Source organism: Rhinolophus sinicus, linkage group LG07, assembly GCF_036562045.2.
Source record: "Rhinolophus sinicus isolate RSC01 linkage group LG07, ASM3656204v1, whole genome shotgun sequence".
Lineage (NCBI taxonomy): Eukaryota > Metazoa > Chordata > Mammalia > Chiroptera > Rhinolophidae > Rhinolophus > Rhinolophus sinicus.
Genome location: NC_133757.1, coordinates 75,583,433 through 75,610,874, shown reverse-complemented (window position 1 = coordinate 75,610,874; position 27,442 = coordinate 75,583,433). Strand labels below are relative to the sequence as shown.

Here is a 27,442-nt window from a genome sequence, read left to right as displayed (position 1 = left end):
GGATCAAATATATGGTGATGGAAGGAGAACTGACTCTGGGTGGTGAACACACAATGGGATTTATAGATGATGTAATACAGAATTGTACACCTGAAATCTATGTAATTTTACTAACAATTGTCACCCCAATAAATTTAAAAATATGCATACATAGCCTTTATTAAACAACTCCAAGTCTAAGTAGAGAAAATATAAAATGATCCAAACCCATCAATAATGGACAAGTTAAATAAAATAAATTATTGAAAAAAGCAAAATGATTGAAAAAAAATGAAAAGATAGTTACGTGAAAAGATGCCTATTTTGTAATGTTAAGGGAAAAAATCAATTATAAAATACCATGTAGAGATAATACAATTAATGACAATCTTTAAATATCTATGGAGGTAGATGTAGGGTGGCGAGTACGCATGTGCGTGTGTGTGTATGTGTGTTGTTATTTTACATTTATTCAAAAACATAAATACATATGTTTTGTCACTGTTTATTTGTGGGATTTCAGGTTACATTCACTTTTTAACTCTTTTTATAAGGTGTGCATTATTTTTACACTCTGAAAATAATTTAAGAGTATTTTGTGAAAGAAAATTTTGAAAGTTATGGTGAATATTAGCTTTGCAAAGTAATGTCACGGAGCAAACAAACACATTTGACCTAGTATTACCCAATATTTCCCTAAAATACTTAACCAGGAAACCCCATTTGACATACTGCCTATAGGGAACATGGTCTGAGAAACACTCTTTGAAACTTCCACACCTCAGTTTTTGCAGCACTGCCTTACACATTCCCGATGGAACTAGTAATAACATGCATATGAGTAAAATATATTTTGGTATTTTATTTTTTCTCTCACATTATTAACTATTATTCATAATACTGTATAATAATAATAATGATTATTATTATTATTATTTGCAGCAATTTGGCTAGAAAAGAGGTACTCCTTTAATTTAAATCACAAAGTTTTTCAGGGGAAGTTCAGGCTTGTTTTCTGGATTAATTGACTATGTATTATGCTAGTAAACACTTACTTCAATCGGGTATGGCAAGTGTGTTTGATTTGAGAACAACTGCATTTTTTGGATGTTTTCAGACCAGGCAACCACTTTGATTTTTGTTTTCAAAGCTCCTCAGTCTTAATTTAATTCTGTGATGAGACCCTCATTGTCTTTGGGAAATCTATAATGGTTTTTGTTCAGACACTATTAGGAAGGCTAACCTAATGGTCAAATGTTTTAACCAAGCACAATTTAGGAATGTTTACGAGCAATTTTTTTCTTAATGTAACAGCAGGTCTTGGTCCTACATTTATTACATTTTAAAAATATTTTTTCCTGAATTGTATTGTATTCGTATATACACCTATTTCAAGTGTACAGTTCTGTGGTTTTTGATATCTTCACGGAGTTGTACAATGAACACAACAGTCAATTTTAGAACATTTCTACAATCCCAGTAAGATATCCCTTTCTCATTCATTGGTAGTCACCCCACAGCGATCTGAAATTTATAATATTGAAAATAACTTTTGAAAAACGTTTCTTCTTCCTGATCTCAGGAGGAAAGCATTAAATCTTTCAAATTAATCATGACATTAGTTTTGGTATTTTTATAGAAATTCTTTATCTGGTTCAGGAAGTGCCCCTGTACTTCTAGTTAGTGAGTGTTTTTATCACAAAGGTTTTGGATTATGTCAAATACTGTGTCTGCATCTATTCAAATGATCATGGTTTTTTTTTTCATTCTATGTATATAGTGTATTACATTAATTGATTTTCAGATGTTGAGCCAATCTTAGATTAATAGAATGAACCCCACTTGGTCATAATGTATAGTCCTCTTTACATATTGCTGGATTAGGTTTGCTTGTATTTTGTTTAAAAATTTTGCATCTACATTCATGGTATAATGTTACATACTTTTCTCGCATTGCCATTCCGATTTTGGTATTAGGATAATATTGACTTTATAGAATGAATTGGGAAGAAAACTGGTCATTTGCATAATATATAGTAGCAACTCTAAATACTGACCCCCCCACCCCACCCCACTCTAGAGCTTTTCGTTGGTTGGCGTTTTTGTGTTTGTTTTTATTGTTATTTTGCTTATTTGTTTAGTAATTTGGCCATAGCATTTAAGTGAAATCTATTTTCCCTGTAGGAAAGTGTTCAGCCTCTGATGCTGTTACTCAAAGGATTCACTCTCTAGTGTGCATGCACTCCCCCTGGCAGCCCTCACCCAAGCTTGTCAGTGGTTATGTCAGACCTTTCTCTGACTGTCTCTTCCCCTGATTTCCTTGTTCAACTTCTAATTGGTCTGCATCTATTCCTCTAAAATAAATCTGTTACCATGTACTATATGCCCTTAGAATGATTTCCATAATCTTTCATTTTTAAAAAAACTGAATTTTACCAATTGTAGTTATTTTGCTAGGTAGGGGTCCATGGACTTCTCACATTGCCATTCATGAAGTGCTTTCTTTGCAGCAAAAAAAAGAAAAAAACAGAAAAGAAAAAAAAAGTTAATTGGAAAACACAGTAAGGAAGTGAAAGTGTCTCAGAAGTTTTATATATTTGTACTATGTATGCATGTAATTTATCTTAATCAAATAAACAGTTTTAATAATGTAGAAATAAAGCTCAATATTTCTATGCAGAAGACTTATATAAATGAAAACAGGATTCAATTATCTGTCAAGTAACTCAACAAACTTTATCTAATAATAAAACGACACAAATGCACTCACATACGTACATACATATTACAAATATTTTATTGAAGAAACTATTACAGGTATCTGTTATTTTTGCCAATCATCATCTATGTATTTTTCTAGTTCCAAATTTCATATTTTGTTTTAAGGCATTGGTTTTCAAACTCGAGCAGGCACATCAAAATAACCTAGACAGCTTGTTAAAAATCAGATTGCTAGATCTCATCATTATATTCTTGTTTGAGTGGGTCTGAAGTTATGGCCAAGAATTTGCATTTCTAAGACAAACTTTAAGAACCACTGTTTCAGGGAACTGCCCTTTCTCCCACTCTGAGGTTCTGAGGCATATAATGACTCCACTATGGCCAATCTGAGCATCACATTCTCCTTCCAGAGTCATGGAAGTATGACTCAGTAAGGACCAATGACACAATGAGATTTTTTTTTTTTGCGCTTGGGAGAAGATAAGTGTTCTTTTTTCTGACGAATCCTCTAACGCTAATATTAGCCTGGAGCAGGTGACACTGCCTAATAATGCAGATAATATAGCAAAAGGGAGAGCCATAAAATGGAATAAACCTGGTGTGATAACATCATTTGGGACCTTTGAACAACCAACATCTAAATCAGGCCAGATGTAGCCCTGAATTGCCTTGTATAAAAACTCTTATTCCTATTTTTGTCCAAGCCATTTTAAGCTAGATTTGCTGTTTAACTATATCTGATATGCTGATGTTCTTAAACTAACCTAATAATTATCATTTTTCATCATATTCTAAAAAAGTGTGTGACTTAAAATATTAAGTATTTAAATAGATAATATTGAAATTATCTTTACTGTTAGTGTCATTACAATTCTCATTAAAAATGTTCATATTGTTTTCCATTTCCTCTTCCATTCTAGAGGTTCATAAAAATATCAATGAAATGTAATCAAATTTTTACTTTTCTTATTATGTATTATCATCATTTATATATGTATTTGAGAATTTACTGAGTCCCATCTTACCTTTTCTTAACACATATTCCATGAGGAGACTTTTAAATAAAAGGATAATCTGGTTTAAATAATTCATTTGAAGATGCAATTAGATTATATTAAAATAGGATGCATTTCTCCAAATTCAAATTTATTTGTCTTTGAAATTATGTATCAAATTCAATTTTTAAAAATTCCTCTGAAACATGTTAAAAATTATATAAGTATATGAAAAATAATAAAAGCGGAATAAATTTTCATTTATAAAATAAAAGTTGCCTCAGGCCCACTGAAATTGTTCAAGCTATGTTATGAAAAATAGCAACAGACATATGGAGGTAAAACAATGGTACCCTTTTGTGTCACTTTATATTATAAATGACCAATCAACACTGGATTTTTCATATTAATAAGTGATATTACAACAGGATAAACAGCACTAAGGAAAAGCAAATCAGCAAATTATTAATGCTCTTACATTTGACATTTCACAAATATTCCATATATTATTGTACACAGTTTTATGTAATTTCAACATAAGAAAAATCAATTTAGAAAAAATAATCCTAATATATAGTTGCATAGATCTAGAATTATTATCATGTTTGCACCTGGTAGGCAAATAGTAATATAAACTCTTTCTATTTATCTAAATTATATTTATCTATCTAAACTATCTATCTATCTAAACTATAAACTTTATTTCTATTATACAATTCATCTTCCTTTTCCCAATTACTAAAACAATATGTTATTATTAGAAGGGGGAGAAAAAGTTAGACCACAAATTGATAGCAACAGAAAGGAAGCAAACATGAAATGATGGTGTTTATTTATTTGGAAAACTTTAAAAGTAATTTATATAAATGACGTCATTTGGTAAAGATGAATAACTAAGGCTTTAAATGACACATGGCATGAAAGAGCTTTAAGATGGGCATCTCCCAATAGACTTGTTTGACTCAGAATTCACATTTGTTTAAATTTTTGTGGGTATCTTATTTTGATTTTTTGTTGTTATTCATGTTTTTAATATATTGATGTACAACTATGCATTAAGTATGGAAAATATTCTGTTAAAGAGCAGGGCTATTTTAGAAAATATTGAGTGTAAGTATAAAATGTAAAACAAGTGCCTCCTATTTTAGATAAATGCTAAGTAAAGAAGTGATGCTGTGCAAAAGATTAATTCATTTTATATAAGCTTAAGCTTTTAACAGTCTATAGTTTTCTGAAGTAGAAAAAAGAGAAAAAAATGTAATAGAGAAAAGATCTAGACATGCTACAAGGGAGACAAGATTTACAATCTTTTTTTGTCCCTGAATTTTGGACAGGACTGGGTACTTTCTGTGCCTAAGTTTAATGAAGGAGATAGGAAATGTCTAAATTTCCTTCCAGCTATAAAATTCCACATTGTAATAAGATGTGCTCACTTGAGCTTTCTACAATCTGTAATTTGTGGGCAGACATTAAATTTCTATAAATGATAAAGTACACCTTTAAACCAATTGAAAACTGTTTTTGCGAGGGACATGAATATCTATTAGTTTCTAATGGTTTGTTTCTCTTTTAACCTTTTCCTCTGTTTCAATGTTATCAGGTTTAAATCCCCTGTGTCAGTGAAACAAAGCCACTGTCTAGAGACCAAATTCTGTCAAAGATTTTTCATCTTCTTCATTTGTACAATGGAATATATTCTCTTATTTTATATTGCCATTAAAGAATCGGTAGTAATGCTTGTTTTCCATTATGTAATGAGATTAAATTTATAAAATCAAGAGAACAAAATATATTAGAAATTTAAATATTTTCATATATCATGATTTTGGCAGAATGACATTGAAATAGCAAGGTTTTGTGAGGAAGCTTTGAAGTACAATATTGGAATAGACATATTAAGTTGTTTCGTTTTTATTAATAACCTTTGTAAATTTATTAAAAATATTGTGTGTAATATACATTTCAATCTTTATGCTTTAAAAGTTTTATGCCATTGAGACATTTGTCGCATAATGGATGACGTCCAATTTATTTCTCCTTTTCAACTGATGCATCTTGTAATAAATATATCATAATAAATGTTAAGTGTGTTAATAACAAAATAACCTAGTCATTAACAGCATGAACATAATTTCACAATAATGTGTGTCTTGATTCTATAATAGGAATTTGACCAAAAAACTTGATTTAAACTTCATTTCAGTACAATGTTCTCCTGATGTGTGAAAATTAAATTTCTTGCTTGAGAAGTGAAAAGTATCATGTAACTATTAGTAATTATAATCAATTTGTATTTATAGAAAGATTTTTTCTCTGAAGAAATTAATTTATACACAGAAACAAATTAACTTTTTGTTGAGATAGTTTTTTGATTAAATAGATACATTAGAACAGGTGTACAGTAAGATAAGTAGCATTGCAGCGCTAATTACAATATGTATACAAGTATTGTTAATTTACAAATTGGTGAGTAATAACTGTGTGTGTAAATATTTTATGATAATTTCATGTCCCTTTTCAGTGAATGATCATCCTAGTAGGTGGTTGATGTTGCTAATAAGATGATTTCATCTGCAAAGAATAATTTTCAGAACCTATTTCAGAATCTAGGAATTGGATTACCTTGGATGATGCTTATTAATTTAACAAGCTGGTTCATTCAGATTTATCTCTTTTAAGTAGTGATAATTGTGATCTCCCAAAAATTCATTAAATGTACATTTCCTTGTTTTAACTTTAAAAACCACTTGTATTAGAAAAAACACTGACTCTGGGTTGTGAACACAATTCAATATAGAGATGATGTAATATAGAATTGTACACTTGAAACCTACATAATTTTACTAACCAATGTCACTACAATAAATTTAATAAAAATTAATTAAAAAGCAAACATTTATAAACCATATTTTTTCGACAAAAATATCATTTTAAATGGTACATACATTTAGAATAAGAATAAAAGCAGAAGGGACACTTCAGTATTAGGAAATATCCTGCAATATCTCCTATTGATTTTCTTCTCTTGTTTATGGCAAGAGTTATCCTAATGGAAAAAGCATTAGATTGATAACTGGTCATTGAGTTTCTGAATTTTTTTCAAGCACTAATACATCTTCAATGTTGGATAAACCAGTAACATTTTTAGACGTCAATTCCATTCTCAATAAATTTTTTAAATAAGTTGTTTTAAAGAAACAATTTAAGTAAATTGTTTCTGCTCCCGAATTTAAATGATTTTATTAAATAATTAACAGTAAAAAATAATAAAGATCACATCTTTTATACCTATAAAATTAAACAATGACCACCTACTTTCAGACAGCTGCTTATTTTGAGTTCCTTGTATTTACTACTGGCCACTACATGTTCAGTTCTTAAACTACTATATATCCCTAATGTTTTTATAGATGTTGGCAGTTAAATCTCAGCAAGTGCCAGTAAAGTTAGACATTTTGTTCCTTGTCCATCCTTGTTGGATTCTAAATTAAACTCAACTCACTGACACAAAGTCATTCATATATATTAGATAGCCCCATAGCCTATCTAGCTCCATAGCCTATCTAATATATATGAAAAGAGTGTAGTCCTTTCACCTTTATTAAAATATAATTACCATGATAACTCATTAAGCCAATATTTTAAAATATTCTATGCTACTGAAGTCGATTACATACCTTTTGACTTTTGGTGTTCACAGTAACTCTTTCAACAAGGTTGGCAAGGCTTGTGTTACCTTTAATATTTTATAGGTGAGCAAACTGAAATTCAAAAGATGGGATTTGACCCAATCATAGAGCACAAAGTAATCTAGGCATAGACCTAGAATTCAGACCAAGGTCTTTTAAATTTAAGTCAAAAAATGTTTTCCCTTTATGATTTCCTAATATTGTACTCATGGTCCTTTCCAACTTGAGCTTAGGTCTATTTAAAATATGGATATTTCTTCTATTAAAGATGTTTTTTCCTACGATTTCCTAATGAATTCTCTCTATTCTTTAAAAGTCAGTAATTCTGTTAGCATTTCTAGCATGTAACAGTACATGCTAATAATGCATGTAAGTATGTATGCATTTTATATATATAAATGTATATATACATACATATGGAAAAGAAATTTCCCACACTTCATAAAAATAAATATTTTTGTCTCCCCTAATTGATCATCACAAACAGGTTTAATTTATTTCAACATTCATTTAATGTTTACTTTGTGCTTGATGTAGAGCTACAAATAGAAATATAGCATAAACATCAATTTAAACATACATGTAAACTAATTTACATATAAATATAGAGTTGCAACTACACATAAGATATACCTGTATTTGAGGAGTGTCTAACCTATTGGGAAAGATTATTTCAAAATAATATAATTTAGAAATCTAATATAATATTTAAATATTGTAGTGGAGATATGAATAGGACTGGTAGAGTACACCCATACATAAACCCAATCTGAAGTTCAAGGAGGGCTTTCAGAAGGGATTGATAACTGTGTTTGAAGACTGATGTCTGACTTTTAAGAGTAGAGCAAGATAAGAAAATGCCAGAGGCAACAACAGGAGCAACGGCACAGAGGAACAAACCTCCAGTGGTTCCTAGTAAGGAAACAGATGGTCTCAAACCTTAGAAAGATAATGTAGGGTAACTTTGTTGTCTCAAATGATTAACAATAGATATCAATTCTGAAAGCAGAGTTAAGTAATTTCTCTTTAAACTGCTTAGGTAAACATCAGTCTGTGTTAATACTAATACTCTTAACGAGATACTTTTTTTTTTTTTACCTAGTTGACCAGTGCTTTTAAATAATCTTTTCTCTTTATAAAAATTGTTTATCACAAAATAAATCTTGAATTGTCTTTTTTGGATGTTAGTCCCTAGTTACAAGTTTGTAATAAAAATTTGACAAGAACAAGCAATCAGTTCTTCCAATAATTTAAAAAAAAAAAAATTGGGGGGGGAATATTGGGGAACAGTGTGTTTTTCCAGGGCCCATCAGCTCCAAGTCGTTGTCCTTCAATCTAGTGTAGAGGGCGCAGCTCAGCTCCAAGTCAAGTCGTTGTCCTTCAATCTAGTTGCAGGGGGGCACAGCCCACCATCCAATGCGGGGATTTAACCAGCTACCTTGTTAAAAGCTCCCGCTCTAACCAACTGAGCCATCCGGCCGCCCCCAAGAATTTGTTTTAACTGTTCCAAAGTGCATTTTCATAAGGTGTTGATACTATGTGGAGAGGGAATTTTTATGGTTGAATATGCTTAGAAAAATGTGGTTTAGATCAAAATTAAGAGGTTTGGGCTGCTCCTGAGAAGCTAGGGTCGCAGGGCCCTAAGCAGTGATGAGTGCCGCTATGCAAATCCCTTAGCATCGGATAAACATAGAAGAAAACAGGGAATGAGCAAAGCACTAAGCATTGATGACTAATGCCTTAATAATGAGCAAATGTGGCAGGAAAAAAAATATATTAATATAAATATAAGACAAATGACCATGGAAAGAATTGAATCTCAGCAGCATGGAAGTGTAACAGATTCTGTGCAGAGAATGAATCTTCTCAAATGCAGACCCTGACTGGTCAAACTCCAATCCCTACTTTAGCTCAGTAGTCCATAGTGCGTCAGGCACCCTGAAGAGACTCCCCAGCTATAACTTATACATTTACCTTCGGGACAAACTGTGTATGTCCAGGGAGTAATTCAGACACCACAGCCATCCGTTACTCATTCACCACAAATACACACTGTTCAGGTAGCAACAGTTGCAGAAACAGCTGAGTCTGCAGAAGCAGAAGGTGTAATTGATTCTCATAAACAGAGATAAATCCATTTACGAAGACCCTTTTATCGAAAAATACTGAATGAACTTTCTCCTCTGATGTGCATGAGGTTTCCAAAATTGAAGAAGAAAACTCAGAGGAAGAAGGCCACCACCTAACGTCACTACCGTAGCGGTACAGACTACCACCGGGCAATTCCAGATGATATGATAGTAGCTTTAAGTCTTACCTCATTACATTGAAGAAACTCAGGTTTGGGCATTAAATTGTTCCATTTAAAAATGCATCATAATACCTGCTGAGTATCACATACTAAAAAGTACATGTTAAAGGAATGAGATTTGTCCTGACCACTGTCGTATAATTTTGAAACATAAAATTTTTTTTTACTGAATATAAAAGAAAATTTGTGGGTGCAAATCAAGGGAGTTTTCTTTCTCTTGTTTATATGTTTATATGCATGTCTAGTAAAAGTTTAAAATTTACTTTTTGTTGCCTTTATGATGCATGCAAACATAAAAAGATATACATGTCTGTATTTCATTCTTGTTGGCTTTTGTTACTAATAATTACATTTTACACTTACTAATTTAAAAGAGGTACATATGTTTTCTAAATTGTTATAAATGTAATTCTGTTTTCACTACTCATTAATATGTTTATTTGTGCTGTAGTTTTTCCTAGATGAGATTGGAAAAATGATTTATTTTTAAAAACTAGAGGAATTAGACCATTTTGTTTCAAATTTTAAGCACCAAAAGCTCTAAATAAGCAGATATAGTCACATTAAAAAATAAATTAAGAGATTTATTTACTATGAAAACTCACTTGTGTTTTTAATATTAGGTTGGTGCAAAAGTACGTGTGGTTTCTGCAGTTACTTTTAACCTTTTAATCCGCAATTCCTTTTGCACCAACCTAATATATAAAGGCAATTAATACATTTTCAAATACAGTTTAAAGAAGGGGAAGACCTATAACAAATGAAGGTAAAGCTAGATCACTGTACACATTATAAGTCTCAATGTATTAGCTGGTAGCTGAGAACTTATGTTTTATGATGGTCTGTCCTGTGGATTCATCATGAAGTGTTACAAGGTATATACCACTTCTATCAGTTGTTCAGCAACATTGGGTTTGAGATTTTGAGAACCTATTTCATGCCTGAAAAATAGAGTAATTGTCAAATGAGAGTCAGTGTCCCACAAGGCAACCCATAAAAAAGCTATTATTATAAGATCTACAAACGTGAAGGGAATAAAACTATATCAGTTGAAAGGGAGAGAGGTTGTAGGCTTTTTATTTCTAGTGGTGTTACCTGACCTCAAGGATGGTTCTGAATCTCAGGAATTGGATGATAAAATAAAGCCCATCAGATAAAGACCATCAGGAACAAATCGGGAATCAAACAAATTGAAGTTTACTAACTTACTGTGACAAGGAATATCATAGGTAGCTAGGGCTTCCATAACAAAATTCTGCAGACTGGGTGGCTTAAACAACATAAATTTATTTTCTCTCAGTTTCAGAGGCTAGAAGACCAAAATCAAGGTGGCAGCAGGTTTCGTTTCTCCTATGTCCCTTCTCTTTTCAATTGGCTCCCTTTCACTGTGTCCTCACGCAGTTGTCATTCTGTGTAAAGCCATCCCAGGTATATATCTTTCTTTTTGTAAGCACACCAGTCATACTGGATTAGGGCCCCTCCCTAATGGTCTCATTTCAACCTATTTACCCCTTTAAAAGTCCTATCCCCTCCCCAATACATTTACATTCGAAGGTACTAGGAGTTAGGGCTTCAAAATATGAGGTCTAACAATTAAGTTCACAAACTTGTTGCAATGATGTTGCTAACCCTTTTTGATCTCAGAGGGACTATTCGTTTTAAATTTGTACCAACTGGACAAACAGTTAACCAAGTTTACTATTTGGAAGTGCTGAAAAGGCTGCGTGAAAAAGTTAGACGAAAAGGACCTGAACTTTTCACCAACAATTCATGGCTCTTGCATCACGACAATGCACCAGCTCACAGCACACTGTCTGTGAGGGAGTTTTTAGCCAGTAAACAAATCACTGTATTAGAACACCATCCCTACTCACCTGATCTGGTTCCCAATGACTTTTTTCTTTACCCGAAGATAAAGAAAATATTGAAAGGAAAATATTTTGATGACATTCAGGACATCAAGTGTAATACAATGAGAGCTCTGATGGCTATTCTAGACAAAGAATTCCAAAATTGTTTTGAAGAGTGGACTAGGGGCTGGCATCGGTGCATAGCTTCCCAAGGGGAGTACTTCGAAGGTGACTGTAGAGATATTCAGCGATGAGGTATGTAGCACTTTTTCTAGGACAGTTCACAAACTTAATTGTCAGACTCTACAAATATACATACTTAGCACACTGTAGACCTCATTACATATTTATTTGATATAAGTATACAATATTTCAATATCTCACTGTAGGAGGATTATGGATGACCTTTCTTATATGTAGTTTACTTTTTCTGTTTTTTTCTCCAAGTATTATAAAAATTATGCTCTAAGTATATTTATAATTAATATAAAGTGGAAACAGTAACAGATTATATATATATAATAATATACATTATATATATATACACACACAATTTATTTTTGTAAAGAAATTTGAAAACACGTACCAAGAATCTTAAAAAAAAATTCTTAATTTTTACGTTTAATTCCTATTTTGAGATTAGAGTAAGGAAATATAAAATAAGAGAAAATCTATAGTTGTGTATAAATTACACTAAAAAATGGTTACATGGATGGAAAATAAAGTTCAACAAATGTTTGAAACTCACAAACATACATTCATTCACTGAAAAATAGCTCAAAAGAAATGTACCAACATGCTTCTGATGTGTGCTGGTTTATTTCCTAATTAGATTTTATAGCTCTCAATTTTTTTGTGATGTAGGTTTTTGTTTTGTGGATTTTCTTTCTATAAAACAGAAAACAAACAAAAAAAGCAGTAGTGCCTTAAAATGTTGCAATCCAAGCATTTAAAAATGTTTTAGTGGAATCATTTCTGTCTTCTGAAGATCATTTTCCAATGAGATACAGAGATAGAGAGACAGGAGCTATTTTTACTTGACTCGTGGGAGTGGAGGCAAGATTTAGGTGCTTCATTAATTGATTTCCAGTTACTCTCTCACAGAATGAGACTCTTGCTTTGACTCTCTAAATCAGTTTGATTTTTGGTCTACATCTACACATCATTACCATATGCAGTGTTACACTTTACTGAACTGAATTCATGTGGGTTTGTTGTTTTGTTTTGTCTTGTTTTTGTTGTTGTTTTTTTGTTTTGTTTTGTTTTGTTTTTTAGTGCCAGAGAGGGCCTTAGAAGGAAAGGAGAGTAGAAAACAGAATCCTTTGAATCTTGCTATTTTCAGTTTTTTACTGCCTCATATTGTTTAAACCTTTGTAATGCCACTGTTAGTGCACCGCCTAAAATTTTTACTTAAATTATTTGTAAATTTCTTGATGGACAGAGTGCTTGTTTTTTCAGGCATTTTCTCCTGGCGGAAACTTAGAAATGTATCTAAAAGTAGACACTTTATTATAATTTTTCCACCAAATTTTTCCTTATGTGATAGAAAGGAAAACAAAACATTTGCAATAAAAACAAACTCTAATACTTATGAAGGTGACAAAATTCATTATAGCTTTGGGAAATGCATATCTATACCTCACCCTTGTCCTCCCAAGAGAAAAAGTCAGAGAGAGAAAGATGGAAACAAAACAAACAAAAGTAGAAAAGTTAAAGCTGCTGCTGTTTCACATTAAGGAATTTGGGGTAGCTCTCCATTAAGCAGATTAAATCATGAGTCTTAGTGTGAATTTTAGTGGACCTACAGCTAAATAGGCAATGGAAGGACCAAGGGAGGCAATATGTTGTAGAAGGGACAAAGAATACCTCAGAGCTGTGACAATATGCACACAAGATAGCTAAGTGGTCCAAACGCTGATCTGATTAAGTAGATTCAAAGCTCAGAATGTGATGTGACAAGCATAATGCATGACATTGAGTCTAGCATCATATTCAAGTAGAGTTAATTTGAATCATAAAGCTCTAAGTACCGAAACTGAAATCTGGATTATAGATATTTTAACATATTATTTTCTTTCATAAGCAAATAATTATATAACAAAGTTTTTTAAGTTACATCTTTTCATTATCCTTGATATACAGCTGATTTAACTTTGTATCATGTAATTATGTTTTGATTCAAAACTAAATGGAAGGATACAATTAGGAATAAAAGTGTAAACATTTGAGCCTCTGTATAATATTATATCTTACTTTATGGAATATAAATTCTGTGAGTACAGGACTGTCTCTGTCTGTTTCAACAAGGCATTCCTCATACCAGAAGTGTGATACAGGATGTGCTCAGTAAATACTGTCAGTGAAGGAAGGAAGAGATCATATTGGTTTATTATTTTATTTTCTCAATGAGTTAATGTTTATTCCAAAATTTCCCTGATTCACTTATGTTATTTCTATGTATTTCATAAATATTTATTAATAATCATATTAGATCAGGCACAATACTCTTTCAATAATCACCATATTTTGCATTTGATTATTTCTACACTTGTATTCTACTGTGCATTTACCCCGTTTTCCCAACGCGAGAACCAGTGTAGCGTAATAATAACAGGTTCCTGGAGCTGGGCATGAGCTATACTTAATTCAAATCCCAGCTCTATTGCGTAACAGCTATAGGATCTTAGGCAAGTTACACAATTGTCCCCTGCTTCACTGTCCCTAACTTCAAAATAGAATAATAATTCTAACTCATATGATTTGTGATGATTAAATAAAAACTAGTAAAGCATGGGAACAATCTGTATCACATAGTAAGTACTCAATGTATGTTAACAATTATTATCACTTGTGAAATCATGTTTTTCTGAAACCCTTTATCCTATATATTAACACCTAGTGTTTTTGCATGCTACCTTTTATTTTCTCTACATTTTATGCTGTGAGTTTTCAACTTTTATATCATCCTTGCTCCACTACTTGTAACTGTACAACTTTGAAAAATTACTTAACCTAAGATCTAATACTGTAAAATTAGGATAATAGCAGTACTTGCTTCAACATTTACTTGAGTGTTCATTACCAAGATAAAAAAAGTCAGTACAATGTCTAGCATGTACTTAGTGTTCAATAATTTTTAGCTTTTAAAGTTATTGTGTGCTAAAAATGGTCTAAGTGTGCGGATAAAATGTAATAATACCCTTCATATACTACAACTCATAATTTATTTAGTTTTTACTTCACTGTTATATAGCAAAATCTCTCCCATAGTAATCCATAGTTAATCTCAAAATGGTGTTCTCTAACCAATTCTCTTCGATTTGTTTCTTTCTTCTTGTCACTCCTTCTGTGTATTACCTTACATTTATCTAAATTAAATCTCCTCCTGTATTGCCGTTTTCCCCTTTCTCACTTTTCATCACTTGGAAACTTTTCTCTACCTTCCACTGGGTTTGCAGATTATTTTGAAAATATATCTGTAGTTCTGATAAATGCGTGCTCTTCTTTCTGTTGATCAAATGCAAGATAGAACACCCTCTGAATTCAGCTCGACTCATTTAATTATGACATTCACTTTCTATATGCTCAATGATTTATTTGTGTAATTTATATTATCAGTGTAGTAGTAATGATGAAAACAAAACCTGAAAGATTGTGGGCCTTAGAAGCTGTAAAGATCAGTTTACTATTGTTTTCTTGCATTTCTCTGAGCCCAAATGTCTGAAAAAATGGGGCCAAAAATTGTTGCAAATATTCTGTGACTATTCTATTTTTTCTTGATGAGAGAAAACCAAAGAGGATCTTTATAATTATTCACTTTAACCCTCCCCAATATTCATACCTTTAATTAATTTAATGGATTTCTATGAGGGCAGTTTGTGTAAATTGGTCACTGGGATTGTATTCAACTATGTGGGATATAAGTAATATTTCCAGGTTTGTGTTCTTTTAAATTTTCCTTAAAAGCACATTCATTTAAGTATTCCTTAGCAATGCATTAAAATCTAATTATACAACATGCCATTGGGAAAAATTATAATTTTTTTCTTGTCTCACTAGAATTTTAATATTGTACTCTTGAGGAGATTAGTGCAACAAAGTTTATGCTTTCATAAAAACACATTGAATCCCTACTTCTTAAAACTACTAAGTTAGAATTTTGATAAATAAAAAAAATATGGATTATATAAAAATACTTTTATTTAACTGTTAATTACACAGCTTTTCCTTTATGAGCATAAGAGGTATTAGTTAAGGATCTCAGTGTGTTTTGGGGTCGCCATTTTAACAAAACGGTAAGTTACCTAATTACCTAAAAAGTCTGAATTACCTAATATTAAATTGATAAAATCATACTGGGGAAATATTGTGTTCTCTGTGTTCATTTGTATCACTATGTCCAACATAAATAAGATACTGTAAATATGCATTTAGAGAATATGATCTTTACAGACCATATTCAAAAAACAACAACAAAAAAACTATATTGTTTTGTCACATTTTCATGGAAGGAATAATACTAATGAGAAGATTCTACATAATTTTAAACAATGTATGCTATCCCTTTATTAGTAATGAGCAATTAAGTAATTATTTACCAACTGTTATATTTCATTTATTTTATTTTTTTCTGATAGTTTAGAAGCATATCTATCCGAATTATATCTATTTGGTAAATTGATATATTTTTGAAGTATCCTGCATTATATGTAGTCATGGTTTGTTGACTTTAAATCTATTTGTATGACAATCTTGTGACAGATATCTAAGCTCAGTCAAAGATTATAAAATTGAACTCACATACCAAGGCCTGCAACCTCTATGGCACACAGGTGCACTAACTCCTGTGGACACTGAGTGCTAAAGTCCAGACGTGTTCTCCCTGGAACAAGAGTTCTATGTATACCTCTGTTAAATGGAATGGGACATGTCTTGGCTGAAATGTTTCTTTGTCAAAGTTAATAGTCCGCCTTTGTGCCTTCTGCATATTGAGTGCCCTTGTAAGTTGCAGACTTGACTGAGCTCATAACTTGGACACTAGCTACCTCTTTAATATATGACACCCCAATCAAACAAGCCTATCAAGAATACCCTTGGCATGATGACATACCCATATGACAGAAGTGGTATGCCTTCAGTGCAGCCTGAGACAGTCTAAAATATGTCACTGGACCACAAAGCTACTCTGGCTGTTGAGTCTTAGAGCAATTTTAATTTTTTTCTAAGAAGGATGAAAATATAGAAGGGATATAAATTATTTATTATTTCTAGTGTTATATCACAAATTAATAATATAAAAATCAGACAAATATAAAAATAGTATATTTGACAATTGAACTATACTGTTAACATTTATTTAGTACAAAGAAATGGATAGTTTCTGAGGCTAGAATTCATCATTAAATTAGTCTGACCCACTTTTTATCTACTTAAGCAAAAATAACTGTTTTGCTTGTTTTGTTTTATATGATACTATAAATAGCTTAGGCTTTTATTTTATTTTTTAAAGGATTACTATAAATCCTTTTGGATATGCCTCAGTAGCTTTTTTAAAAAAAATGCGTTTAAGTTTTCTAGTTAGTGCTGTTCACAAAATTTCCTCACAAGAGTAGGATAAAGATATACTATGTTAGAAAAATCTCCACAAAATTGAGAAACTTATAACAAATATTGAATTGACCTAAAAGACCGAAATTTTTACATGTAAAAAAGGTCACAAAATGTGGATTCTGACAATTATTATACTGGACCCCTTTTCTCAAATAATCGAATGTGCTTTAGCAAATCTGAGATTTGTACATATAGAATTTAAATTAAAGCCATGCAATTTCTAATTTATAAATACATTTTCAATATGTGAAATTTAAATCTAGTACATTAATTTTAGCAATGAATGTACGGAACATCTATTTGCACTTACTAAGTGTATAATTGTTCACATCTTTCTGTTTGTTTGTTTTGATGATAAAGATAAATCACCCCAAATTTCAGTTTTTTATGCATTTAGATAGCATTTGATATGCTGGAGAGCTTTCAATTATCCTGTATTTACATAGGATCTGTAAAGACCTATAGTTTTAAGGTAGTGATATTGTTTAGAATTATGCCTAGAAGATCCCAAGAGAAGTACATATTTAAAGTAATTAAAACTACATTAATATATGGAGAAGATACTTTCCAACTTTACAGAGATATAAAGCCATCATTGTGTGGAACAATCATAGGCTTGTAAAATTCCTAAAATTTATGGCTTTTTATTTTGGGAGAGGTGAAAATAAACCAGGACAATCTTTTTTTTTTCTTCTTTCTACTTTCTCTTCTTCAATTCTATACATTTCCAGAATTATAGACCATATTTAAATGTTACTCATCTTCTCATCAAGACTCTGTAAACTCTCTGTCTCTTAAGCATGAGGAATGAAGGTAAGCTAACACCGGTGATTTTTCAGAAACGGAAACCTGATTTCTGATTGTCAATGAAAACCTTCACCAGACAAGTTAAAAAAGACAAACCAGACTTTATCCATGACTTTTACAATAGGAGTCAAGACTATTGAACTAGGGGGAGAACTTGAACTCAACTCCACTGAAACAAAAGGCAGCAGAATTATGAAGCAGTGTGGTGTGCAAGTGAAAACTACTAAAGGACAATGGAGGGGAGATGATGATGGGAACTTGATTAAACCATGTGTCTGCTAATTGGCACTTCTTGGGTTGAGAAACCTCTCCTTTCAGGGAGACTGGTATAGGGCCACTATCTCCCTTAGTGATTACATTTCAAAAGAAGGGCCCTTGAGAAAGACATTCCTGAGTGGTAAAACTGGCAAGAGGCTGGGAGCAGATTTACATCTCAAAGAGGCAGAGAAAGTTTTTCTAAAGTAAATGCTCTAAGAAAAGGGAGATCAGAGGTTTCTAATCTGGGTAGGATTTGTCTAAAGTTCAGTCAAACGGAGGGAAACCTTAATAAGGCTGCTTGGTTAGGTCTGGGTCCCTCTGATTACTTAGAAAGTGGTAGCAGAGTTGACAAGTGTTCCTTGGAAGATTTTCCTTCTCAAAAGCATTTCTGCTAAGCATGTTAAAGACATATTTGAATTGAAATGTTCCCCTTTATAATGTAAATATTCTCTTGGAAATGAAGCTTTTTCACAGATTAGTACTGTGAAAGATTTACATGGGATAATCAGATTGCTTTCCTTTTGGCTGAGAAATATGCCCTGGTAATTACTATTTTGATTGGGATGTTAAGAAGAGAGAAGGAATAATAATTGTTCAACATGACAAACTTGGAGAAGATAGACCCAATAGATGCTACTACCATGTTTCCCTGAAAATAAGACCTAAACGGACCATCCACGTTAATGCGTCTTTTAGAGCAAAAATTAATATAAGACACAGCATTATATTATATTATATTATATTATATTATATTATATTATATTATATTATATTATATTATATTATACTACACTATACTATAAAGACTGGGTCTTATATTACAGTAAAATAAGACCGGGTTTTATATTAATTTTTGCTCCAAAAGACACATTAGAGCTGATGGTCCGGCTAGGTCTTATTTTCGGGGAAACACGGTAGCAATGACTAAGAAATTGCATTTGGACAGGACAAACTTAACTCACTTGTACATTTTTCACTGGCCCCTAGGACTAGCAACAATCATAGAAATTCATCCTTGCATTATATACGCACCTGTAAACAAAGATTAGAAAAAAAATATAGTGGTAGTTTACAAACTCATCCACATATAAATGGGAGCAATTTTCATATATTCTGTATGGAATTATCTTATGTTTAGCGTTCTGAACCTAGGCAATGAACAGAATCCAATAGATCACATTTAAATAACTAAAGCATGTGAAAGAAATGTAAACCCAGCAAAGTTGTGTTTCAGTGACTAGGTAATGTTCTTTAAGGTAATGTTCTTTAAGGGGCCAGAGAGCAAATATTTTAGGCTTTGCGTACCATGAGGCTTCTGTATCAACTACTCACCTCTGCCTATCCAGTCATGAATGGCTTAACAGCATGGATAGTTCTGAGGTACGCTGTCATTAGGTGATTTCATTGTTGTACGGACATCATAGAGTATACTTACATGATCCTAGATGGTACAGCCCACTACACATGGCGGCTATAATGCATTATCTATGGATTGCAGCATATATTTGGACCATCCTTGATTTGAGATATTATTATGTAGTGCATGACTGTATAGCTGAAAGCAGCCGTAGCCAATAACATAGGCAGTATAGTAATGAATGGGTATGGCTAAGTTCCAATACAATTTTATTTACAAAAACAGGTGGCGGTGGGAGTCCTCAGGCATAGTTTGTCAAGCCCAGGACTATGGGAACATTTGCTGATGTGAAGAAGACTCTAATATACTCAACTCTTTTATAACCTACCTGAGTTAATACTCTACTTGCCAACATACAGTGATGTGCATGGTGTAAAAAAAAAAAAAAAGGCCAAGAACCAAGGATTTGTCGATAAACTTGAAAGTGACAAGAAAAAGAAAGGCTCTCTAGACAGAAATGTCTTTAGAGTTGAAAAGGGCAATTCATTAGCTGATTAGAGTTTGACTGGCTTGAGAATAACTGGCTCTCTTTTTGTAATTTTCTGTTCATCAATCTTGAGAAGCTTTTGACCTGTGCATTAGAAAGGAGATTCCCAGGCTCACAGCTGACACTACTTACTAAACCTGATGCTTTCCCAATTGTAAATGAATAAATTAGTATTCCAATATAAACAAAGGTAACCTGTGATTTTGATTAGTTCAGTAAATCCCCAGTAGCCTAATTAATTCTGGATGAATTGTTAAATTTGTTTCTGGATTTGCATAGCTGCAGCCCAGTCTTCAGCCACTGTGAAGAGCTGCCAAAATGAACAGCCAGTGTTCAATTGCCCATCTTTCACATCTACTTGCTGTAACATATTAGAGAGACACTAACTCTGTAAAACTTCATTGTAAAGGCAAATGCTCTGGACCCCAGTTTCAGTTTTATCAGTAATAGTGGTGTGTTATGGCAAGTAGCAATCTCTTTTATCTGAATTGTTTTAATTAGGCAAACCGTGCTAAAGGCTATTTTTCTGTCTGAAATGCTCAAATTCTATCCACTGTGTGGAGCAAGGGTGTCAAAACTTTTTTCAACGTTTTTTACCAAGGGCCATATGCGGTAAAATACACAAACAGCCAGGCCACTCATTCGAGGTGAAGTACATATTGCCTCACCTGGTTTATTTAGTAAACTAAATGTATTTTTGGAATTTGCTGCGGGCCAATTAACAATGGATTGCAGACCGCAGTTGGCCTGCGGGCCGCAGTTTTTACACCCCTGGTATGGAGGGAATAGTTCATTCATTTAGTCTGTATGACTGACAGTAATCTAAAAATAGTGGACATTTTTCAATTTATTAAAGACAAAGTAAATAACGAGTCATTGGATTGACTCCAACATTGACATCCTGGGGTTTTCTTGAGGTAAGTGCAATGAACACAGGTTAACATTCTTTCCTTATATCAGTGATAGCTTTTTTACCACACCACTGTGCACACAGTTAAGACACAGGAAATGGCTATTGATTAGCTGAATGCTTTTACCCTGGCAAATGAGTATTCACAGCCAACTTCTTCTGTTACATTCTCTCCTTCATCGGTCTATGCAATTTCTCTCCCTGCTTTACTATATTGAATTCCATTTGTAAGTGATCATACTGAAACTTTTAAAAAATGATTAAAGATCATAAGTTAATTCTGTATTTCATGTATTCAATAATTCAGTCTTTTAGAGTATTATATCAAATTTTCTCAAATTGAAACAAGCCCCGGTTGGGACCCCCACAAATGAGGTCTTCCAGTGCCCCTGGCCTTGCCTCTCCCTGCCCTAGAGCTTAACAATTGATCAACCCCCTCCCTGTGGTTTGAGCTTGGAATGTCCCCTGTCCCAGTTCCTGAGTTTGGAATGTCCCCTGTCCCAGTTCCCTGCTTTAGATAATTACCCTGAAACTTATGCTTGTTTACTGATCACAATACCCCATGCTTACTGGTCACAATCTATGGCCCAGCATTCTTTCCAGGTCACTGCCATAACTGCTACTGGGTTGTTGGGGAGTCACATCGCCTGAGAGGAGGTTCCATGCAAACCCCCAGAACCATCACATGGCCTCTGGAGGAATGCCCAGATTTTCCCTTAAATATCCCAGGCTGGTCTGAGAATGTTAAGGCAGTTTTTGGAGGTGTTAACCTGCTGCCTTCTCAGACCACTGGTCTCCTATAATAAACGCTTATTCTATGGCCCAGTTCCTGTGTTGATCTATTGGCTGAGCAGAGCAGGCAGCACGAGCACTGATTTCAAAATCATATATGATATTTATACCAACAAATCATACAGGAAAAAGGTTTTTGATTACTTCAACATCTCATTGCTATTTTTCATGATTTTTGTAAGTAGAAGAGTGATTATCACTGTTTTCCATAGCTTTTTTTTTTTTTTTTTTTTTTAGCGTGTGTATATCTAAGCCTTAGTTTATATGTAAGAGTAAACCCAAAATAGCATATGAGTCATGAGCCTGGGTTTTTCCTTGCATGCTTAAGTAATACCTGTAAAAATTAAACCAATGCAATGTATACAAACAGATTTCTGAACATGGTGAAATGGTGCCTATTTTAACATACAAATACTTCAATAACTCTTCCCTATTAATAACAACTGCAGCATAATCAATTTTAGTATATGTGCTGCCGAAGCAAGCACACAGAATAATCAGAATCTAAAGGCCAGGTACAGTAATAAGTATTTAAAAATATTGTATCTTCTCAATACTGTTAAAAGTTATGCTAAACAAAATAAATGAGAAAGAAAAGTCAAGAACCATATGACTTCACTCATATGTGGGAAAACTGAAAGCAACAAAGAAACAAGACAAAGAAACAAAAACTCATAGACCCAGACAATAGTTTAGTGGTTACCAGAGGGGAGGGGAGTGGTAGATGAGGGAAAAGAGGATCAAATACATGGTGATGGGAGAACTGCCTCTGGGTGGTGAGCATACAATGCAATATATGGATGATGTATTATAGAAATGCACATTTGAAACGCATATAATTTGACTAGCCAATGTCACCCCAATAAATTCAATTTAAAAAGTTAAAAAAGAAAAAAAATCTTACAGGGGTATTTGACTTTAGAAACTATATCTAAATATTACTTTGATAAAAATCAATTTTTTAAAAATTAAAAAAGTTAGGTATCAATTTTATTTTAAAGATGGAAAAATTAAGAGTTATAGAGTTTAAATAACTTGTCAAAAAATGCCCCAAATAGTGTATATTAGACATCAAATTATCAAACTGAGTTAGGCATCAAAGTCATATCTCAAATTTGGGTTTTGTTGATAATATAGTTCATGCTTTTGTCTTTCATGCTATTCAGACTTTATTGTAAGTAGCATGTATCTTTTTTCAGGTGATTGCTTTACAAACTGTCCAAAGATAATATTTTTGTTTGTTTGTTTTTTTCTCTTCTGACTAATTGTGTTCAAAGACCTGAACTCCTTCTATCTTTGCATTAGCCATCCTTAGTGTTTGGGGGAAAGTTCCTATCTGATGACAAGATGGCTGCTGAAGCTTCAATTATATTTTCCTCCCATAATAGCATCAGAAATAGGAAAATAAAATCAGAATCATAACAGTATTCATTGCACGACGTAGGGTAGTTTTAAAGATTAAATGAATCACATACTTAGAATGGTGCCTGAAAAATAATAAGTCATGAGTAATTTTGACAATTATTCTCTTACTCTTGTCCTACAAGAAGCAACTCATTTACAAACAGATTTTTAAACTTGGTATAATGTACCTTGAAATATCAATACATTATTATTCCAGTCTATACACCTATAATATTAAAATCATCAAGCTGTATGTACCTTTGAAGTTTTCCATATCGTGAAGTTAAAATTGACTTGACTACTTAGGATGGACAATCAAGTCTCTCTGTTAAATATAATTATTGTTAGGTCACGTGTCAAATGGAAACTATTCTCATAAAAAAGAACAATTTTCCAGTTGTTATTGTCATACATATCACTGAATGAAAATATTTACTCTTCACATATTTCAGATTAAAATTCAAATGTATGTAATTTATTTGAAAAAAGAAATTAAATAACATTGAACAAAAATGTTGAATGGCATTTGGATTATATTCATAAGACCACAGAAGGAATATCACAAAGTCATGAATAAAAAGAAAAAGAAAAGGTTAACATATGCAACTGTTTGAAGTATTGTCCTTATTACAGAGTTATAAAGAAAATAAAAAATGTAATTGCAATATTGCACGAGAAACTTCACTTCATATTTTTAGAGAAAATCTCTTATTGAAGTCTTTTTAAATATTTTCCCATAACTTTTAAATTTCACAAATGACATAGAAATGACCAAATGCTAAATACTTTTATTTATGCTTGTGGGTATAAGCCCTTCTCATTTCTTTCAGAACTTGTGACAGAAATAATTCCATTGAATGCTTTCATTCTCATATTTTTCGTATCCACCAGCTTCTTTTCTTCAGGATAAGCTCAGGATTCCTTTATTCCTTTCCAGATTTCTGTTTTCCCATTTAAATCTCTCCCCCCCCCCACCTCTACCCAATATATTTAAAGGCATCTCAAAAATCTATGCATTACTACATCCAGTATTTACAAAATTTACACACTCTGCTTTGTCTATGTCATACACTAGGCTTCTGCAAGGCATAACTTGCATCTTTAAAAACATTAGCTGGCAGGGCAAGTTTATCTAGCGTAGGGGCCACTTACCAATGGAGAAGAGTTTATCTATGAATGCATACTCTTATTCAAAGTATGTAAGAATTTATGTTTCTTTGTGTTCTTCCTGATACTTGCTATCACCAGTTTTGATACTTTATGCCATTCTGAAAGATTTGGCTGAAATTTGTATCTCCCTGATGACACACACGATTGAGTGCTTTTTCACGTTTTTCTTATCCACATGGGTTAACTAATTCATGGGGCATTAGATCAAGTCTTTGTTGATTGTTCTTTGGAGTCATATGTCTTTTCCTTACTGATTTTAGGAGAGCTTTATTCATTCTGCATATGAGATCTTTGTTAGTTTTGTGAATGGCAAGTATATTTTCCTGTTTGGTGGCTTGCATTAAGATGTCTTAATAGTATCTTTTGTGTAATAGACCATCTAAATTATAATGTAGTCGAACTTACAAATCATTTACTTTATGGTGAATTATTTTTTGTGTGTGTGCCTTGTTTAAGAAATCTTTCTCTACCCCAAGATTATAAAGACATTCTTTAATATTACCAGGCATTTTTTGAGTATCAAAGCTTAATTTTAAATTTTAAATTTAAATCTCATGTGTAAATACCTTCTTTGCTCTCTTTTCCTTCTTGTATCTTTGAGCTCTCATCTAGGATCACTTTCCTTCTGACTGAAGAACATTCTTCAGAATTTACCTTAAAACAAGTTTATTAGAGAGGAAGTTTCTGTTTATTTTAATATTTTTACTTTATTTTAATTTTTATAAATCTATGTATAATTCTAAGATTGATTTTTTTCCCCTATCTTTTCCACTAGCGTCTTCCTTTCTGCCTCTGCTGATCATATCAGTTACCTGTCTAACTTTCCTAAATGGGAAGATGATCTGTATTTTTTACTTGCATAATTTTAAGATTTATCTTTGTCTTTGATTTTCTTCAATTTCACTCTTAAGTGTCTAGATATGGATTATTCTAGTTTTACAGTTGCTTAGCTTGAAATTTGGTGAGCTTCTCCAACCTATTGGTTGCTGTCTTTCAACATTTATGGAAAATTCTCAGCTACTGTTTTCACATATTGCTTCCACCCATTTTCTCTGTTTTCTCCTAAAATTTCAAATAAATCTATTTTTGTTAACTTTATCTGTATTTTCAAATCTTTGTCTTTATGCTTTTCATTCTATAGTCTCTTTTAATCTTTCCAGTTTAGTAATCTTTCCCTTTTCTGCTGTGTCTAATTTGCTTTTAAGTACATCAATTTAGTTCTTAATTTCAGTCATTACATGTTTTACTTATATAATTTCTACTTGCTTCTTTTATAAATTTATAATGTTTATAGATTACAGATTTAAGTTCTTTGCCAAAACTGGCTTTTATTTTCATAAACAATAAATTTTATAATCCCAGTAGGAGTGTTAGTGTTATATTTCTGTTCATTCTCTTCACGCTGTCTTCTTTCTTTGTGATCCATGTTATTCTTGATGTTTGCTTGATATTTTATTTAAATTTTATTTATAACAATGATTAGATGACTCATATGATATTACTTTACTATAGAATAGAAAACTTTATATTTTTTGAGACAGCCAGATAAAGGTGGGCTGAAGTCCATATGTTAACTTGCAGAGTGTTACACTTTAAATTTCTAGCACTGAGATGGAGGAAGTCTATTATTGTACCTGTTCCATATGCCTAGAGAACAAGAAGACACTTAAGAACACTTAGGCCTCTTGGTCATCTTGTCAAGATGAAAATGTTCCCAAAACAGTGGGTGACTCCAGGTGCAATCTCATCTCTCTAAGTTATAGTTCCTTTTAGGGCACAGATTGGGCAATTCCTCACTGTCCCGTTATCTCAGTCATGCTTTTAAAATATATTATTTGTTCGCTCATTTTGGCAGCACATATACTAAACTATATTATTTGTATGAAATCCAGGGTTATTTGTGTGTTTATTGTTGTTTTACTTCTTCAATGGAAGAGTTAGGCCAAATGATCTAGTCCATTTGCTGCTAAAAGAAAGATGTGTCTAGATTTCTTACTGTAAAATCAAAATTTATTTTGTCTTATTTTTATAATATAAGCATACAATAACTTAAAGACAAGCAATTAGTATCAAAAGTTCTAGACAGTTTATCACAATATATCAATGTAGATCTTATCTCCTAATTAGGTAATCATTAATACGTGTTTTGAAATCAATTATTTCTTGGCAAAAGATACCATCAGACTATCCCAATTAGTTAAGGAGCTTGTTATTGAGTAATCGTGGTTTTCTTATTATAAGAATAATTAATTTATTTCATCTAGGATTCATAATTGTCTTTTTTGTGTGATGTACTTCTAACTTAAGTATTTTATTATTATCTGCTTTTAATTACTAATTCATTTTAATGGAGTAGATAAGTAAAAAAATACATGTCGTTTGAAAATATTGCTGATAAAATTTCTTCTAGGCATCATTCTTATAATAAGAATTGTAAGCTTTATCAGAGCAATAAGATTATGAGATTAGTATTTAAATAAATGAAATATTAAACATGAGTCTGGACTTAGGAACTGAAAAATACATAGTTATTTAGAAACACACAATCCTGTTTATGATAAATTTTGTTCTTACGATTTTAAAAGAATGGGTTTTCAATCAAAGTTATTAAAATCATCTGCTTTCAATTGGTGTTTCACAAATATTAATAATATTTTGTTCCTATTCTGTAATGTTTTAAAATCACATACTATTTTTACCCAAGTTTCTATTACTATTTTTATTACCTAGTTGCTTTTGGAAAAATGTTTTATAAATATTTTCCTGCTGTGGTTGAAGTTGTGCAAAACTATACTTGTCTCTCTGCCTTCATTTTCTACTAGAGGAGACTTACAAATTTGTATTCCTTTTAAAGTATGCTCTTAATATTCCTCTAAGTCAAGTTGTGAAAATGAGAAAGCGCAGAAAGGGATCCACAGGGAGAAACACTTTACTTGCCTCTTAGCTTTTCTAAGCACTCAAAAGAAAAAAGGTGGTCTGGAAACTGCATTAATAGTTTCATTCATAACATGAGATCAGAGGAAACACCACAGCTTGAGTTAT

At 32.2% G+C, this 27,442-nt stretch overlaps 1 protein-coding gene and 1 pseudogene across 5 annotated transcripts in view; both read left to right on the top strand.

Annotated features, from left to right (window-relative positions):
• FSTL5 (follistatin like 5) overlaps positions 1-27,442 on the top strand; it is a 631,388-nt gene that overhangs the window by 387,744 nt on the left and 216,202 nt on the right. The window lies entirely within an intron of this gene.
• LOC141572809 (cAMP-responsive element modulator-like) lies at positions 9,181-9,493 on the top strand (annotated as a pseudogene).